The 20,471-nt window shown below is 40.4% G+C and overlaps 1 protein-coding gene across 7 annotated transcripts in view; it reads left to right on the top strand.

Moving 5' to 3' along the window:
- Positions 1–20,471, top strand: part of FNIP2 (folliculin interacting protein 2) — a 133,590-nt gene that overhangs the window by 19,457 nt on the left and 93,662 nt on the right. The gene's annotated exons all lie outside the window — the stretch shown is intronic.

Below are 20,471 nucleotides of genomic sequence, written 5' to 3' on the forward strand. Positions count from 1 at the left end.
GACAGACAGACAGACAGACAGACAGACATTGATCAGTGCCTCCCATATGCGCCCCGACTGGGTATTGAACCTGCAACCTACGTTTGTGCCCTGACAAGGCATCGACCCTCCAACCTTTTGGTGTGTGGGACAGTGCTCCAGCCAACTGAGCCAACTAGCCAGGGTAGAGACTTTTTATAAATCATTTTATTTTTTCCTATACCAGTTTCAGTTTAGGTTTCTGAGGTTCACTGCCTCAGAAAGAAATATATGACGTATTCTATTAAGAATATGCTTTCTTTTTTTTGCCAAACCGGTTTGGCTCAGTGGATAGAGCGTCAGCCTGTGGACTGAAAGGTCCCAGGTTCGATACCGGTCAAGGGCATGTACCTTGGTTGTGGGCACATCCCCAGTAGGAGGTGTGCAGGAGGCAGCTGGTCGATGTTTCTCTCCCATCGATGTTTCTAACTCTCTATCCCTCTCCCTTCCTCTCTGTAAAAAATCAATAGAATATATTAAAAAAAAAAAGAATGGATCAAAATGCCTACTTAAAAAAAAAAAGAATATGCTTTTTAAAGAGTTTTGATCTATCATAAGTACAGTTTAAGCACCATCTTTACCTGAACTGAACTGACCTGAAACTAATTTACTATTTACTTATCTGTTCAAAGAGCCCTGAAAGATATTACTGTGTGTTCCCTCTCATTGAGCATTTTCCTGGTAAAAATGTTTAATGCCACTTAGAAATATGGTCCTACCTCTGGCCAGTCTGTCACTTAGATTAGTTATGAAAATGTTAAATTCAGTCTTCACATCCATCACTGAAAGTCCACTCTGTCTAGAGAAATGGTTATCTATTCCTACTTTTGTTTTCTGGTCCTAATTCAGTTCTCTGTCCAAGATAAATATTCTACTGGCCTCACACTGTTTTATCCTCATAAAAACAAGTGAACAGATAGCTCTGTACTAATGCAGTTCATGTAGTAAAAACATTAATGGCAGATGAGATTCAGATGAATAAGGGAACACTTGTTTTGGTTTTCATTGGCCATAGTTTAAAAATACAACCTGCGTTTGCTAGTGCATAAGTCATCTGCTATTATAGCTTGAAGGGACTATTAGAAGTTTGTTTCTCCCATTTGAATTTTGTGGATATCAGTTTCGAAGTAAGCGGACCAACTAGGGCTTGAAAATACTTATTTCACCCATAAATTGTAGCTGTCCTCAAATTGTAAAGGGAGTTGATAGAGGCTTTGACTTTCCACATAACACAGCTTAGTTTGGGAAGAGGCTCCGTCAGTCACCCCTGCAACCTTTATTCTGTGAGATCCTTGCTCTTGTTACTAAAAGAGTAGTAACAAATTAACCAGAGTCAAGGGTATTGTGATTTTGATCTCCTGGGGTTTCCTTCTCATGATGGTTCTATGTGATTTCCTCTGCATGATGTTCTTCCTACCTTTAATTTGCCACTTTAATGGATTTAGAGGAGGTAATTTCTTAGTGGGGTCGGGATAGGAAACACAAGGGGAGAGATTATTTTCTGAGTCTTGCTTTTCAAGGCCTTAAGGCAGCGGTTCTCAACCTGTGGGTCGCGACCCCTTTGGCAGTCGAACGACCCTTTCACAGGGGTCGCCTAAGACCATCCTGCATATCAGATATTTACATTACAATTCATAATAGTAGCAACATTACAGTTATGAAGTAGCAACGAAAATAATTTTATGCTTGGGTCACAACATGAGGAACTATATTTAAAGGGCCAGAAAGTTGAGAACCACTGCCTTAAGGTTTCTTTTAGCTCCCAAGTGTGTGATTTTAATTTTACATCTGAGACAGAAGCACCTGTGACTCCAGGTGGCTGCTGCCATCTCCCACTAGTCTAGGAGGGGACAGTCAGGGATTGGAGAATCTCACACTTACATGTTATTAAGAAAGTTAGGAACATTGCCTGACCCCCATGAGAGCAATTAGCCAGAAGCCCTCTTAATTGAATCATTTCTTTTCTTTAGCAAAGACAAAGAATGATTTGTTAGCCTATGAAATATAGTGGTGATGGTTTCATAGCAGAAACAAGCCATGCTGGAAGTTTAGGATGATGAAGTTAGGAAATTACCTGTGATGCAAACCAATTTTTCTATGGTTTCTTTTCTATAAATTGTGGTGAGAGAGAGAGGTGAATATTGGTTAAATGTGCCATTGTCTGTTAAAGGGCAGTATTTCAGAGAAAGTGTAATTGATGAGATGGACTTAGCCATAATGACTCTCATTTATTTTCCAAAGCAGTTATATTTATTTTATAGACTAGGAAACAGGCTCACTGGCCAGGGTCACAAAAATAGTTGTCTGTATGGGTAGGGCCAGATCTGAAACACAGGCCTCTTGATTCCTGCATTGGGCCTCAGCCAGTTTTTAGTCCTAAATATGGCAAGTTGCCTTGTTTAACAGTTAAAAGCTAGCTGTTATGAACTTATAACTAAGATGCATTCAAAAATTTTTAATGATCATAAATTTGCATTCTTTTGTGTGTTGTTGAAACTTTGTTATTTTCGTTAGATTTATGCCCTTTCCTGATATTGCTGTGCTCAGAACTGTACATGAAACTCATAAAAATCACCTCTCAACTCCTTCACGTGGCTGCCTCTGTCTCATTTCTCTTTGCTTTTCCCGTCACACTCCTTACACCAAAGTGAACTTTTCTTAGTTCCTCAATTTTGAGCTTTCCCTTTATAAAGATTTCTTTGCCTGGAACTCGCCTTCTCCCTTCCGCCTTTAATCTACTGACTCCGACCTACGCTGGTGGTTGAGGCTGGGCGTGGGCTTTGGAACCAGACTTCAGGTTTCAAATCCTTCCACCATGCTTAAGGATATGTATAGTTCCTGAACTGCTCTGTGCTGTGTGCTGCTGTGTCCTTGGTACATTGGGAATAATAGTAACCACCTCCTGGTGTGGTTATGAGATATAAATGGGTTTGTTCTTGCAATGTTAGAAAAGTGCCTGGTACATGGTCATGCTCTGATAGGGGGCCTCTCCTAGCCTTCCACCCTCCCAGGACTAGATAGCCCTGCTCTTTCTCATACTCATCATTGCATTTAGCACCCTATCCTGCTGGGTTGTAATTGCCTCTGCAAGACCCTACCACTCCACTGCAAGGACTGGGAGGACCATTTCAATGTCTGTATTGTTCACTTTGGGATACAGCACTCAAGCATGTATAGGTACTTGGGAAATGTTTGAATAAATGAATAAACAAAGGACCTGTTAGCTCATGTTGTGAGCTTAATGTCTTTGAGCTCAGCTTTCCTTTTCTTTTTTTAAAATATGCTTTAAAATATGAAGGGAGAGGGAGAAAGAGAGAGAAACATCAATGATGGGAGAAGATCATTGATCGGCTGCCTCCTGCACGCCCCCCACTTGGTATCGAGCCAGAAATCTGGGCATGTGCCCTGACCAGGAATTGAACTGTGACCTCCTGGTTCATAGGTCAATGCTCAACCACTGAGCAACACCAGCCAAGCAGCTTTTCATTTTTCCCCCTGAAGATCATCTTAGCTTTTGTTTGGGGTTTTTGTTGGGGATAATTTTAGGAGAAGGGAGATAAGATCATCTAGTTTAGCTTAGATTTCTTTATGGAAATTTTGGACATTATAACACATTATTACTCAGTGTAAAAGAGGCTGTACATATGGACAGGCCTCTTGAAAAGTTGCTGTATTCTTTAAGAAAATGTTAAAGTGGGTTCCACAAAAACAGGCGAGTCTCCCAAGGAACACTCAGTTGATGTTGAGTGCAATCTGGATTTAACCTAATAACTGTCCCAGCCTCCCTGCCCCAGCCTCCCCGCCCCAGCTCTCTAAACACCCACTCACAGGATTTCCCGGCATTCAGCTTTTGTTGGCAGTCAGGTGTGCTATGTCCATATGTAGCAGTCAAAGCTACTTGACTTTTCCCCTTACATGCTCTATCCTTAGTCAAGAATAAAAACAATGTAAAAGGGAAAGCTTATGTAACAGCAGAATAGTTTCTGGTTGAAAGTAATGAGAATTTTTTGTCCTACTCTAGGGATGGTGGCTTTGTCCTGGCAGTTACTCTGGAGTGGTGGGAATGTTCTAGATGAAAATAATGCTGCACTTAAGGGGAAGGGTGAAGGGGAAAGGAGGAAAGGGTCAGCTGTGCTGCTGTGATTCTTTTGTTTAAAGCCGTTAAAGGTTTAGAGTGAGACTAGCAATTAATTGCTGTAGAATCTATTGGATTGTCAAGGGACAGTAGTGAAAAGCCAGGGTTAACTAACTCGAACTGGACTTTCACAGCAGTATCATTTAAAAAACAAGTTCCATTTCATGAGCTTGCGCCTCCTCCCTTCCTACATCTAGTCTGCACTAATAGAAAAATGATAATAATAAAGTTTAGTGAGCACTGACCATGTACAGGCCCTGTTCCAAGCACTTTCCACATAGAGCCATGTTCAGTATATATAGTTTGTTTACATTTTAAATTTTAAGTTAAATAAATTTAGTCTTTTTCTTTTTTAGGTAGGATACATAGCAGTTAAGAGGTTAAAAATATGTGTGATGTGTGTCAGATTTGAACCCCACCTCTCTTTTACTAGCTGTTTAACTTTGGGAAAATTGCTTTCTATCTCAGATTGCATATCTATACATTGAAATAGAGTCCCTCTTCGATGAGATAGTGAGAGCAGAGTACTATGCTAAGCTCATAGTAAGCTGCTCAGTTATTAGCTAATTAACCATTTGTTATGCTACCTTCTACTGGGTGTGACCTTTGATTGTGATTGGTGTCCAGGGAAATTTATGAAAAATTTCAGAGCATTTTCTATTCTATGGCCCTGACTGGGAAGTTAATTCAGTGTATTGATCAGTGCTTCTGACGGTATTGCTTTTGTCTGCCAATATAGGGTGAGAACACCTCACCTCTACGCAGGCTTACCAGGCCTTTCCTGATCTCCAATCACATCTTGTAACTGGTTCTTTATTAATATGCAGACACAGACAAAATTGAAGCAGTGTTTCTCCAGGAAGTGGTGGTGCCTCATTGAATCACTCTGTTCCCAGAGCAAGAGGGGACCATATTGCATTCATGGAGTCTCAGCTACTTCAGATTCCTCTTCTTTAAGCTATACCTTAAACATAACTCTTGGTTCTTGAGCAGTCTCCTGCTATCCTCCCTTACCCTCAGAGCCTCTAAAATAGAGTGGGATTGGTGTGTGTGTGCCTATATAAAATAGCAGGCTCTTACCATTTGGAAGACATTTCTCATGGTTAAGATGTTAAAGGTGTTACTGTGTTATGAAGAATAGTTAATTCATTTACTATTAGAACAGTGGCTATAATACAGTAGGTCCTCAGTTACGTCGGAGATCCATTCCTACAGCGCGACGTAACGCGATTTTTGCCGTAAGTTGGAACCCACCTACATAAGCACCTACGTCACTCACGTGGAGCACATACACAGCAGTAATGAAGTGAAACAGTAAAAAATATTTAAAAGAAAGATAACGATTCCTGACCTTTACTTGTGGTAAATAAATAATAAACATAAAGCACATATGTACATATGTCGAAATGACGGAACTTTCTTTTTAATAAATAAATGGGAGATGGCGACGTAACCACAAAACAACGTATGTTGAGTCCGACATAACCCGAGGACTGTCTGTATAGGTTAACCTGGATGGCCAGGTACTCTGACCATCTTTTGTAGTGTCTCTGACATGTGCTCTGAGCTCTAAAAGTAAACTTAAATGAACTCATAGGACACCATACAATAAATCTTTATTCAAGAGCATTTACTGCCCTAGCCCGTTTGGCTCAGGAGATAAGAGCATTGACCTGCGGACTAGAGGGCCCCTGGTTTGATTCTGGTCAAGGGGACATGCCGGCAGTGTGGGCTCGATCCCCAGTACAGGAGGCAGCCGATCAAGCGTTCTTTCTTATCATTGATGTTTCTCTCTCTCCCCAACTCCCTTCCTCTCTGAAATAAAAAAATAAAAAAAATAAACACAAAAAAGAAAAAGAGCATTTACTGAACATCTTCCATAGTCCAGGTACAAAGGATTGGTAGAATACAAAAATGAATGCCCTTTAGCAGTTCAGTTCATGAAGGTTTAGTCCATACTGCTCTGTTATAGTGTGTCTAGGAGCTAACATTATACCAGAAGATAGAGGCAAGGAGGATTTACAAGTGCTCCATAAACATTTGTTAAATGACTTAGGCCTCTGAATTTGGTGGATTTCTTTATTTTTTTAGTGTGTCTGTGTGTGTTTTCCCCCCACTTAGCATCTTCTTAGGTTTTTATCTTTCCATTTGGTGAGTTAGATGCTAAATATGTATATTTAAGTCATTTTGATATTTGAGCTCATAATTTTTAAATTCATAACGTCTTTCCATTTAACTATAGATGTTTTTTCTAAATACAAAGACCAGGTGTGTTTTTTTAATTAGAAGTTGTTCACTAGTATTCCAGAACCCTAATTCGGTGGAATGGACAGAGTTCAAGGTGAGAGGTGGGTGGAGGAAGGGGCAGAAATAAATGACAAGGTGTATTTGTGATAGGAATTTGTGGTTTCTTTCTAAACACTCTCAGGCAGTATTGCTTCCAGTCCCTTCTTATACATCATTTTTATTTTTAGTGGCCACAGATACACTAGGCTTTAGATGTTTATTCTGGGTTGAGAATCCTTAGGAGTTTTTGTGTTCGTATGTTTGTGATACTAGGAATTTTACGAGTTACAACTGGCCACTGTTAAAATACAGGAAATTCTCTCTTGGAACGTCATTGTTTTCCATAGACTTACAGAGTGTAATGACTCCCTGCCTCTGTGGACTGTCAGTAATGACCCTATGTGTTTCACTCCCCACAAGTTCTCTGCATTGTATAGAATAAAAAATGAGGGTAATATAAATCAGTAATGTTGAGTTCAATATGTGTCACGTGTAGAAGGGTTGAAAGTAGATAAAAGGAAGAGATGGTGGGGCAGCTGATGGAGCAGTGTCCCTGAGCAGGGGAGGGACACAGACCCAGAGGTCAGGATCGATCTAGTCCTCTTCTTAGACTAGGGGAAGCAAAACTTTTTCCTATGGAAGGAGGCAAAGGTGAATGTGGATAAGGTTCTGGTTAACAAACATTTATTGAGTGTCTTCTGTATGCCACGCACTACTGGTATGCTAGTTTCTGGAAACAAATGGAGGATTAAGACCTGACCTATTTTCAGGAGGCTTATGGTTTAGTAGAGGAAATGGTCACAAAAAACCGTATCAGATACTAAGTACAGTTAATCCTCATTATTCATGAATTCCATGTTTGTGAATTCGCCTACTCACTTAAAATTTGTTTCTAACCCCAAGTCGATGCTTGTCATGCTTTTGTGGCCATTCAGGAACATGGGCAGATGGGCAAAATATTGAAGTCATCCGATGTTCACATTCCCTGTTAAGGTCAAACAAGGCAGCACTCTGCTTTCTTATATCAGCTCTCATGTTGCACACAGAGTCCTTTTCATGGTCTATTTAGTGTTGAGGTGGTCATTTTTTTTTTCATTTTTGTGCTTGTTATTGGTGATGTTGCCATTTAAAATGGCCCCCAAGCATAGTGCTGGGGTGCTGTCTAAGGCAAGACGTCTGTGATGTCCCTTAGAAAGAAAATACGTTAGATAAGCTCTGCTCAGGCATGAGTTACAGTGTTGTTGGCTGGGATTTTGATGTTTTGAAGCAACAATCAATATATATTAAATAAAGTGTCTTTAAACAGAAACACACATAAAACATGGTTCAGTATGAATCAGTTGATGAAAATGCTGTGGCCAGACCCTTGTAGGAACCTAATTGTTTATTTCCTCTAATAGCAATGGTTCATCATTAACTAATTTAGTTTTCTCAGAGATTTATAGAACATAAGTGCTGTGAATAACGAGAATCACTTGTACAGTAGAAGTGCTGTGCCTGCTCAGCAGCCTTAGAGTGGACAAAGTAAATGGTCAACTGATGCGAGAATGAGTTTTGAGGGCTGTTCCAGCTGAACGACTGATGTGGTGGGGAATGAAAGTGATGACTTTGTAGGGCTTGAAAGCCAAAGAAGTAAAGCCAGCATGGGTTTGATACAGGAAGACACTGGAAGGTTATATAAAGTTAGAGGTCAGGCTCGGAGGGAATAAGGCAGCTGTAAGGATAAGAGGTTGTAGTTAAAGTCATACTAGAAAATGGGAGAGTAGAAATGAAGGCTGTGAAAGAAGGCAGAACAGCACATAGTTGGTTATTGGATCCATCGTTCATAGGAGCGTTGAGCTCTGAGGGACAATGTAGTGATAGATCAAAGGGCCCAGAGAGCTAACAAAGACAATTTCAGTGCCCACTGAGTGCAGCTGTGTGCTTGTTTCCAGAGATTCCAAGAGCCCTGAGACATGATCCTGGAATTTTTAAAGTCCAGGTGTAAAAGTGGGTATAAGAGGCCTAAGCGAAGTATCAAATGAGTGACAAGGTTCTTCACTGCACAGAACACATTGTACTTTATGGTGTACACCCTCTTTGTACCATGGGAAGGACATGGAGAAAAAATCAACAAGATTGTTTACTGATTAAATTTAGAGGTAGGAGGGGAAGAGAGGAGTTGCTCCAAAGTGTTGACTAAGTGTCATGAGATGCTCTTTCTTCTACAGAGAGCTAGATTGATGTTATGCTTCCAGAATTTTCTTTGTTATCTCTTGGTGCCTGTAATTCTTCAATTTTCAGTTCCCTTGTCATGTGATTTTCATTATTATGGCATTTGAGACTGGCGGATATGCATACTTATGGTTTGGTAAATAGAGGTAATGATCCCTCTCGGTTCTGTTTGTGTGGGGGTTGGTTAGATAGCCAGCTTCCTCTTGACTCTCTTAAAGGTTCCACTCACACCTCTCTGGACACTTTGATTCTAGCCTCCCAAACTTTTCCACTAGCCACCGGATTAGATTTTGTGTCTTTTCTCATTAGTTGTTTTGATGGGGTTTGGAAATGAAGGAGAGGCAAATCACACATGTACACTACTACTGTAATTCTTAAGAGTTTTCTAGAGCTATGCTACTAAATTCGATAGCCACTAGCCACATGTGGCTGGTGAACACCTGATATGTGGCTGGTCTGAATTGAGATGTTCTCTAAGTGTGAAATTCACACTGGGTTTTAAAGCCAGTATGAAAAAAAATGAATTAGAATATTTTATTAATAATTTTTATGTTGGTTACATGTTGAAATAAGATCTTCTATACAGTGATGGACAAAAGTAGGTTTACAGTTGTGAGTACATGAAACAGAGTTTATTATTGTATTACTAGAGGCCAGGTGCATGAAATTCGTGCATGTGCGAGGGGAGGGGGTCCCTCAGCCTGGCCTGCGCCCTCTCGCAGTCCAGGAGCCCTTGGGGGATGTCAGACATCCTTAGTGCTGCTGCAGAGGTAGGAGAGTCTCCCACCACCTGAGCCCAGTTTCTGGCTGAGCGGTGGTCAATGCGAGTCATAGCAACCAGTCATTCCACTGTTCAATCGATTTGCATATTAGCCTTTTATTATATGGGATTTTCCATATGAACAATTGTAAACCTACTTTTGCTCACCCCTATATGATGGGTTAAATAAATTATTAAAATTCATTTCACCTGTTTCTTTTTTCTTTTTAAAAATTTTGAATACTAGAAAAATTTAAATTTTATATACAGAGCTCATAATATATTTCTGTTGGATAGTATTTCATTGCTCCCTTTGAGTTTCCAGGGTATACTTTGAAAATGACTATTAGATGTTACTACTACTAAAAACCAAATTGCTAGGTCCAGTTGTATTTGTAATGTCACTGAAGTTGCTAGTGTACCTGAATGTAGTTCTTTTAAATAAGTAGAATACTGTCACTAATAGTAAAAAGTGTCTCTGCTAAGAAAACTTTTCCCTAAAAAGTTTGTTCTTTTTCTTTGGAAATCCTTCTGTAATAAATAAAATCAAGTCAATGGTCACAACAGTTCTACTGGATGAAATATAACTGAATCCCTTTAATAATTGATATCAAGGTTAGTGTTAGCTTGTGTTTTGGACTAATTAAACACAGTCAGATTTTTAAATGTGTAATTATTTTTCAGAGAACCATTTGAATCTATGTCACCTCCAGCCAAGGTATAATGAGGTTATGAGTGACTATTTCCAGAACTTAGGTGAACAGCTATTTGTGAGGCAGCCTTAGTAAATATGAGAGAAAAGAGGTCACTTCTAACTTAAGAACCATTTACTAAATGCCTTCACTCTGCTCAGTGTTAGCTTAGCTACACAAGGAAAACACAAAAGAAATTAAAGATGTAGTGTCCATGCCCTCAGGAAGTTCATGATCTGGTGTGGAAGTTCTCCAGGGATATTCTAACACTCTGATGTATGTGATGCACTGCTAGGAGAGAATAATACCTTACAAAAGTAGCTAAAGCATTACAGTCTGAAAATTGTTATTACAAAATGCAGGTTCGAGGTTACTGTGAATCAACACCGCTTCCCTGTGTGTTCTTTTCTGGGAATTGTGCATGGCTTGCAGCCTTTCTTCCCTACCCTGGGACCATTGCAGTGTGTAAGACACAGGTGTAGCCAAAGCGGGAAAGTTGAACCATGGCTGTTGGGGAGATTCTAGCTATAATAAACAAATAGAGAATCTTCTGAAGCATTGTATATAGAGAGTCTGTTCTGCCTTCCCATTATAGATAAATGTTGAAACATCTTTGGAAAGGGGTCATTGTGAGGAGTTTTTACAGGTTTGCTGCCCTTGGTTTGGGTCCTAAAACAACTTAAGAGGATTTGACTTGGAGAATTAAATGAAGGGTATTTTAGGATGGGAAACTGTTGTGATTGAAGCTACATAGGACGTGGAAAAGTAATTTATCAGTGGAAGAAAGAATGCCTTATGTTAATTTGAAAACTAATTAGTTTGTAGATATAATTTTCTAGCTGTTGCACTAATTTGTTCTAGAGTTTATTGTTCGCAAGGGACTTTGCAATGAGTAATCTAAAGGGTTTAATTGCCTGGAGCTTCCAGAGAATTGGCCATGTTTTGGGGTGGGGGGTAGGGAGTTGACTTTCTTGGATAGAATTATCATTTGCCAGATGTCACTGTGGCCAAAGTTATTTATCTTGGCTTTATGTTGTGTAAATACAATGCAGCCGACTATGAGCTGAGCAACTCAAAAAGGACAGGGAGTACTTTTGGATGCGTGCATATTTAAAAAAACAACATACACCACATTTGCCTAAAGTTGTACAGTTTTTCAGAGGGACTTTTACATTTTTAACACTTATATTTTTAACACCCAGTAAGATGGGTGGAGTAAGTATCATTATCGCCCATTTATTTGCAGCTGAGGAAATAGGCTCGGGAGAGCTGAGTGTCTTCCCCAGAGCATGTGGCTAGTGAATAACTGGGCCAGAATAGAGATCTTCTTGCCTTCTGTACAGGGTTCTTTTCCCTTGTATGACACCCTCTCGCAGCAGAGACACTGCTGATGGTGACTGCTTGTCTGGTTGCTGGCTTGTCCTGAGTTCCTAGTACTAAGCCGTGTCATGAGGAACTGACTCAGAGAAATGAGAGTCTGCTGATTCAGAGCTGAAGATCCTTTTCCCAGCCTCTCATTTCTCTGCTTTCTCTTCTCATAAATTAATTTCTGTCCACTCCCAAGCAGCTTTCTCAGTCTTTGTAGCTTAGACCTCTTAAAGCACATTAAGAATCTTTCTCACTTAATTGGCCAGTGGTAGACATATTATGGGAGAAGCTTTTAATGTTAGCTATATTTTGGTAGTGTCACTCTTGTTGCCTGTCAAACCCGTACTGAAGGAGAACAGAAGAGGAGCATCTTCTGTCACCGCTAACTTACCTTTTAACCGAACCTCTGTTAACTCTCATAACTTGATTCTTCTGTGTACCTTGCCTTTTCCTTTTAATGGATTTGTAGCAGGCCAGGAATGAGTGGGATACTGGTAAGAAGGCTACTGCGAGAGTCTTGGCCAAATCTGGGGCTTGGACAAGGGAGGCAGCAGTGGAAGTTGTGATGTAGGCTGCCTTATCTCCATGGGCAGGGGGTCAAGAGGGAGCCAGGAGCGCGACGTGCGTGCTGCAGATAAAACTTCTTCCCTTTCTTCAGCTCTCATATCACTAGTGGTGAGCAAAGAGAGGGCCTTAGTACTTTGGGTACTTCTAGTAAGAGCCTCTCCTTCCTCTCCCACCCTCCCAGTAATGACAGTCCTGTTACACCATCACCACATCTGCCCTGACACTGTCAGCACACTAATTGCGTTTTTCTTTCCTTCAGCATCCCTACACTGTGACCATTGCAGGGTTTAAGACACTGGTATAGCCTGGGGAGAGTGGGAGCACCGAAAATGCAGTACTGCAGAGCTGTTCTTGGCACATCAAACATTTGAAAGGATGAAGTCCTAAGTCTTTAGATAGCATGTTTTAAGACAGGTTTGTAAATTATTCTGCAAATCCAGTGAGATATCTTTATAAATCGTATAAGAGTGTCAAATGCTTTTTATTTTGTTTGCTTATTTAATTACAGAATGGATTAATAAATAACTCCCAGTAGTTCTAAAATCATCCCAATGGCTATAACAGTTTCAATAATAACAGCTATTGTTTGTGTGATGCCATTTACACTAAGTTGATTGAATCATTTATTCCTCTGGGATAAATAGTTGTATCCCCATGTTATAAATGTTAAAAAATTATAAATGCTTAAACATTATGTTTTTAAGACTGTTATACGTGTAAGAAAGAGAGGGAGAGAAAGGCCTTTTGACAACAAAACTCTTCTGAAGGAAGACTCAGAGACCAGGTGGGACATGGGACACAGGTGTGTAGTTTACCTGAATGGAGCACGGTGCAGAGCAATGAGTTGGCTTATTGCAGAGGGTCTCAATGCTCAGCTAAGGGAGCTAAAGCTTCAGTTGTGGCTTGGGCATGTGAGCTGCTGTGTCTGAATACTGACAGCAACTTAGCATGTGACTTTGCCTGTACAGCTCTGCATTGCACTTGAGTAATGTAGGCTGCATAGTTTCAAAGCGTCAACAGAAAAGTTTAATGATGTTGTAGCTCTACATCCAAATGGAAGGGAGATGGAGATAGCTGAGAGTTCCCCACTGCTATTTTTTGATACATGCTTCTCACAAATTATAGTTTTGGTAGGAATAATGGCAATTTTGATGGGGAGAGTGGGAGCACCGAAAACTGGCAGTACTGCAGAGCTATTCTCGGTCAGATAGGTAGCGTGAGCAAGTGCGTTGAACAGGAATTTCTGCAACAGCTCTTCAAGGCAACTTCTACTTTACTTTGTAACTGTGTGTGCTCTGATCACATGTTTGGTAGAGAATGGGAGACCAGTGAATGATTCCAGAGATGATGGCCCCAACCCAATAGCTCAGCTTCTAACTCCTTAAGCGGATCTGGACTATAGATACTTTTGCTAGGGTCCAAATGCTAGTGACAGCCTGGCTTGAAATCAGAGTTAAACTTTAAAAGTTGTGTAATATTTTGTCACTAATATGTTTCTAACTTGTGGAAGTCTTGAAAATAATGGTGTGCTTGTTTTTAATTTCAGTGAAACATGGGGATGGGTTGTAAAAATCATGCACAGGGAAAAAGTACTGTAGACGGAGGTCTGATATTAGACCTTAAAGAATAAGTGATAAAGTTTTTTAAATCTAAATTTCTGGTTATCTAGCCGGTTTCAGAAAGGGTGAATCATTATACTGACACAGAAAGATAAGCAGTGCCCCTTCTTATGGGTGGAGAGTTACACTGTGGAGCCTTTACGGACCTTGACTTAGCAGGCCTGGCCTGGCTGCCTCTTTTTCTTGTTAAAGGTTAGAGATGAGATAGTTACAGCTACACTTTCATTGTAACTCGCCTCCTCAAGGCCACTGTTTCATTTATTACATTGGGGATCTCCTGGACACTCATCTTTCTTTTCCTTATCTCCATTGTCAGCCTGTTGGTACTTGGTTAGATAGCCTTTGAAAAGCACCTTTTCAATAAAAGTGTAATGTATGTAGCTTAATCCTCTCATTGTTATGTGTTTTGTATTGCTGCTAGGTACTAAATTAAGTATCCAAATAAAGGGAAATTGAGGAGTTTTGTTTTTAGAGATTTTAAATTAGTATATAGTTGCAGGTATATACTTCTTCCGGCTTATATTAATATTAATGATAGCAATTATGTTGAAGGAAAAACGGTGTGAGTAGCATTGCACTTAAAGCATGGAGCTTTGCTTTGCTTTTCAGCAGAAATTGTTTTGACTCTGACAATTCCCTTACAATAAAGCCTGCAGAATTGTTATAGAATAAAGAAATCAAGTGAACATTTCTGGTATGGCAGCAAGGACTTTAAAAAAAAAAAGTAGTTTCACTCATTGTTTGTAAATAATATATACCTACTATTGAAAAATGGAAAATAGAGAAGACTAAACGGAAAAACATTCTTTTTTCCATGTTGGGTTTTTTAAAAGTACACTTGTTACCAAAGTGCATGCATAATTCTGTATCCTTTTTATTTAACTTTAGAACATAAGAAATTTTCTGTGTTTCACAGATTTCATGTAAACATGCCACTCATTCATTTATTCTTTCAGTGACTTAGTACCCTTTCTGTGCCGGGTGCTAAATGCTGTTTTCTTTAAACCATAGGCCTATGGGAGTGGAAAATCATCTGGATTATAATTAGGAACTACAGATAGATTATCCTGAATTTTCATGTAACTTTTATCTCAATATGAAAGTCAAATTATTTCCCAGGCAGTTCCTTACTTATGTCAAATCAGCAGTACTGGTTGGTTTTATTATATATTTAAGCTAGATTTGTATGGATCAAAAAATCACTCTGTGTAGGAGTTTGTCCCTTAGCTACGGTGCTGGGCTGGGCACAGTCAAGAGAAGAGGGCAGAGCAGGCATCCCGTGGGGTGGCTGCTGTGCTTGGCTCCTGCACAGCAACTGTTTACCAGAGAGCGGGGCAGGGTTCATGGCAAGGTGTCCAACAAGAGCCTTAGTCACCCACAGTGCATGTGACTGGGGCCTTGTCCTCACAGAGGACTGAATGAGTGAGAATCTAAACATTGTAGGTGGCCCAGGATTTGAGATGTCAGAGAAAGAATTTGACTTAATTTATCAGTCAGTGATATCCAGCTGCCTCCTCTTTAACCTCTTCCCAAATCAGCCCTCAGAATGGCAGGCGCAGATGTGCACCTCCCGGCATAGCAGGTGAGGGTGAATGGTGTGGTTGAGTCATGAGCAGCGGGGGGTGGGGTGGGGGGGGTGTAGGGATGGGGCAGCGGGGGGGCGGGGGGAGTGTGTGCCTGGACAGAAGGCTTGGCTCTGCCATTGACATTGACAAACTACATTATTTGGACCAGTTCCCTAACCTTTCTGTGCTGCATTCCCCTCATCTGTTAAAAGAAGATACCGACTTCCAGTGATTAAATGAAACACTTAGAACAATGCCTGGCATGAAGAATAAACAGTTGATAAATCTAGCTAGTTATTATCTACTTTGTATGCCTGAGTTTGCACCTATTGCCAAATTTCCCAAGTGCCGAGCTTGTCAGATGAGTTCAGAGGGCATTAGGGCAAGTATGTTATTTTCTGATTGCACACTGAACTGGCATTATGAGGCTGGGACACTCCCTAGGTATTTGGAGCTCTTCATGTTCATGTTTCTGAAAACAGCCAAGTATTGACAGACTTGATCTTTTTTTTTTTAAATCCTCACCTGAGGCTATGCTTACTGATTTTAAAGAGAGGGAAGCGGGGGAGAGAGAAACATTGATGTGAAAGAGAACATTGATTGGTTGCCTTCTGTACACACCCCGACCAGGGATTGAACCCACAACCTAGGTATTTGCACAACCCACAGCCTTCTGGTGCATGGGATGATGCTCCAATCAACTGAACCACACCGGCCAGGGCTGATAGACTTGATTTTAATCCTGGATCTTTCTCCAAAGCCCATGTCCCTAAATCACACTGCTTTAAGAAAGCTTTCTCATCCCCTTACCTTTGTCCATTTGCTCTTGGTCCATGAGCGCTTTTTTATAAAACTCTGTATTGAACTATAATATGTGGACAGAAAAGTGTACATATTTTGCTTGCTGCGTATTCATAGCACCAGTGCCTAGATCATGAAACAGTAGTTTACCAGCATCCCATAACCTTTTTGTGTTGCCTTCTGGAGATTATGCTTTGAAAACCACTGGTAGAAAGGCTATGATCAGCTGTTCATGGGTGTATGGAAAATGCATTATGGAAGAAAGGAAATTACAGTAGTCCTCCCCTTATTCATGGTTTTGCTTTCCATGGTTTCAGTTACCCATGGTCATTGGAAGTCTCAACATATTAAATGGAAAATTCCAGAAACAATAAATAAATAAGTTAAATTGCACTCTGTTCTTAGTAGCATGATGAAATCTGGTACCATCCACTCCATCCCACCTTGGAAGTGAAGCATCCTTTTGTCTGTGTCTCCAGGCTAGACACACTCCCCGACTGTTAGTCACCTAGTAGCATCTCACTTATCAGATCTCCTGTTGTGGTAGAGTAACTATTATTTTACTTAATAATGGCCCCAAAGTACAAGAAAAGTGGTACTGGCAATTCGGATATGCCAAAGAGAAGTTGTAAAGTGCTTTCTTTAAGTGAAAAGGGGAAAGTTCTCAACTTAATATGGGAAGAAAAAAACTCATGTTTAAGTTGGTAAGATATACGGTAAGAATGAATCTTCTGTGAAATTGTGAAGAAGAAAGGAATTTGTGCTAGTTTCGCTGTCACACCTCAAACTGTGAAAGTTACAGCTTCAGTGGGTGATGAATACTTAGTTAAGATGGAAAAGGCATTACATTTGTAGGTGGAAGACATGACATTGTCATGGCTCAGTGATCCTCCTCTGGAATATCATCAGGTCAGTAGCAGCCTATCGCTGTGCCACAATGTCAGCGTCATTCACCTCACATCACCTAATCACATAGGTACTCTGCCATCTCACATCATCACAAGAAGAAAGGTGAGTACAGCACAATAAGATATTGTGAGAGAGACCACATCCACACAACTTTTATTAGAGTATATTTTTATAATTATTCTATTTTATCCCCCATAGATAAGAGGTGACTACTGTACCCCAATAAGAGGAGGGTCATCTGTGGCAGCTAAAGATCATGAACTGCCAAGGCCTCTCCTCCGTTTATTTTTCCTTTTTTCTCATTAAGATAATGTGAATAGGCAGATAAATATTCTTTATAGAAAGATTCATTAGATAGGGATAATTAGACTGGGCTTTGGGGGAAACTATATTAAACCTTTGTGTTTTTTTTCCTCACTTCAAACCCATTTCTTTCAGTTGTGGCTTTTGAGTTAGTTTTTTATCACATATAGTGATTACTGTTATTTATCACCTGAAGAGTGTGAAGTTAAGCGAATGCAGAATTACATGAATACTTACCTTGAAACTTTTTTTCCTTTAATTTTCCCTACTCTAAATCAGTGAGGGAATGGATTTTTTTCTCAGATGCCAACTATTTTGGATTGGAGGTGGGTCCCTGGAACACTGCATTGGAAGGATTTGGAAGGAGTCTGGGCACAACAGCAAACAGTGTTCTCATTGATTAGAGATTTTGGCCATGGGCAAAAGAGATTAGACTGGCATCTTGAGTCCCAGCTTTTTGCTTGGGATGGTCTAAATTATACTTAGGCTATTTTATAAACTTAACGTTCTTCTCTGGGACCACTGAGTACCTGGACTGTGAGATTGGAAGCAGTGCAAATACAGCTGAAAAAGTTGAACCAGTAGTCCCCCTTTCTGACACAGATCACAGGGATGCCAGCTACTTCCACACTTCTCTGATCCTCCCTTCCAACATTGGGTAAAGTTCATCTGTGTTGTGAAAGTATCTGGTGGCAGCAGCAGTTTAGTCGACATGTTGAACTGCAGGGGGAGTATGCCAGTCCAGTCACTGAGGCAGATGCGTGGCTACTTGTGTAAGGTGGCTGAGCTGTGTGAAGGAAATAGAGAACTTTACCATCAGTGGGGTTATAGATAGGGCTGATGATCAGTTTTAATGTGTATATTATTTAATATTTAAGAGCAGGGTATCCAGCATGCTAATGAGCAGTAGCATAAGTACGTATTTAAGAGTATGACTCCATTTGGGGAAAGAGAAGACTGAAAAAGGGAGATTGGATTGAGGTAGAGAACAGAATTTCGTGCACCAAAGGTCTAAACATACCTTTCTCTTAGGTATTCCATGAGTTGTTGTAATATCCCAGAAGAATGGTTATGATGATACAATTATTACTTGTTTTTTCATTTATTGAAGAAAAGTTAAGACTCCTACTTAAATATAAGGAAATTTGGAACCATATAGTGTATAATGGTTGTGGTTTTGATTGCATCACTACTTTATTACATCTTATCAGATTTTGAACTGAAATTAGGGGTTATTAAGGGGAGGAACAGGGGAAATGGCATTTTCACTTTTTAAAAGTCCTTTCTGTTAAGATAACATGAGTCACATCAATCAGAGTGAACATAAATTGTTAAAATGTCTAAAGGACATTTGGCTATAGTTGTCCGGGAGGGAAAAGTTTCCCCCCATTTTTATTTATAGTTTTTCTGGTTGGTCTAATAATTAAATTGACATGAGACATATTAATTGGAGAAAAGAACCAAACTTATTATGTATGTACATACATACATGGGTTCTGTAAGAATATAGGGCTGAAGGTAAATCAGGCAATTAAGGCTTATATGCAATCTTGAGCTAAGAAGAAAGAGAAGGTAGGTAATTCACAGGTAGATGAGACACAGCAAAACATTGGGCAAACAGCCCTGGCCAGGTGGCTCAGTTGGAGCGTTGTCCTGAACACCAACAGGTTGTGGGTTCTCATACCGGTCAGGGCACATACCTAGGTTGTGGGTTCGATCCCCTGTCCGTCGGGGCAGGTGCAAGAGGCAACTGATCTCTCTCTCTCTCTCTCTCTCTCTCTCTCTCTCTCTCTCTCTCTCTCTCTCCCCCCCTCCCTCCCTCCCTCTCTCCCCCACCCTCCCTCCTCCTTCTCTCCTTCCCTCCCCCCATCTCCCTCTCCTTCTCTCTAAAAATCAATAAAAACATATCCTCAGGTGAGGATTGAAAAAAACACACAAAGCATTGAGTAAACAAATTCTTGTCAGCCACCCAGAAACAGTAGGACAGAGGGGAGTCTGATAGACTTTGCTAGGTTGTTCCCTGTCTGCCACCCTTAATTCATAATATGTTAATGTGATGCTCCCTTCCTTTAAGCAGGGTTTCTATCTGAATCCTTTAAGCAGTTTTTTATTCTTAAAAATAGCCAAATAACCAGCTTAAAATAATTCCCAAAACTCTTTTCCCCCGCATAATAAATGAGAGAAAGAGAAAGTGTGTGTGTTTGAGCACAAACACCCTCCTGGCAGAGTTTATGTACAAAGAAGCACACTATTTGTTTGCAATCGATGCAGGTCATCGATGTAATTTTAATGTAAATAGTCAGTGGCATTAAACCAATCAGAAAGTTGTCTATTGGGCATCTCCCGTGTGTAGGAGGTACAAGAGAAATGTCAAGACCCAGTTTTGATACTCAAAGAATTTATGATCTAGTTAGGATCGAAAGACATGTACACTACTCTTTTGCAAAGCAGTTGTGTGTTGTGTTGAACGTGTGGCTTAAAAATTATAGGGGAGCCGAAACCGGTTTGGCTCAGTGGATAGAGCATCGGCCTGCGGACTCAAGGGTCCCGGGTTCGATTCCGGTCAGGGGCATGTAACTTGGTTGCGGGCACATCCCCAGTAGGAGGTGTGCAGGAGGCAGCAGATCGATGTTTCTCTCTCATCAATATTTCTAACTCTCTATCTCTCTCCCTTCCTCTCTGTAAAAAATCAATAAAATATATTAAAAAAAAAATTATAGGGGAATCCAAGAGAGAAGATGATCTTCCAGGCCAGGAAGGCTTCATGGGGAAGATGGAATTGTGACTGAGGAAGTGGTTGTCCAGTGTATGGTTCCCAGGCCAGCAGCAACAGCTTTGGGGGAACTTAGAAATGTAAATCCTCAGCTTCCACCCCAGAAGTGTTGAATTAGAAACCCTGGGGAGAAGGCCAGCAATTCATGTTTATAAAGATGCTGAAGTTATAGCCTTACTCTACCAAGGAAATGGTGGCTAAAAGGTGTGCTGAGTTTCGGGAGAAACAGTGACTGGCACATAGTAAGTGTTTAGGTAAAGATGGCTGACTGAGTGAAGGAAACACACAGAAGAGGTTTCGGGTTTTCTGTGCCATTTGGTTTCTGTTTAAGGGACTTTTTCCCCAGTGCAGTTTGATCTTTATTTCATCCAAACACCCTTTGTAACCATGTTGTCATTTTCCGCTCCTATGATTCTGATCATTTAAAATGTTTGCATCATCTGGATAGGGGATAAAATTTG

This window comes from Myotis daubentonii, chromosome 5 (assembly GCF_963259705.1).
Source record: "Myotis daubentonii chromosome 5, mMyoDau2.1, whole genome shotgun sequence".
NCBI lineage: Eukaryota > Metazoa > Chordata > Mammalia > Chiroptera > Vespertilionidae > Myotis > Myotis daubentonii.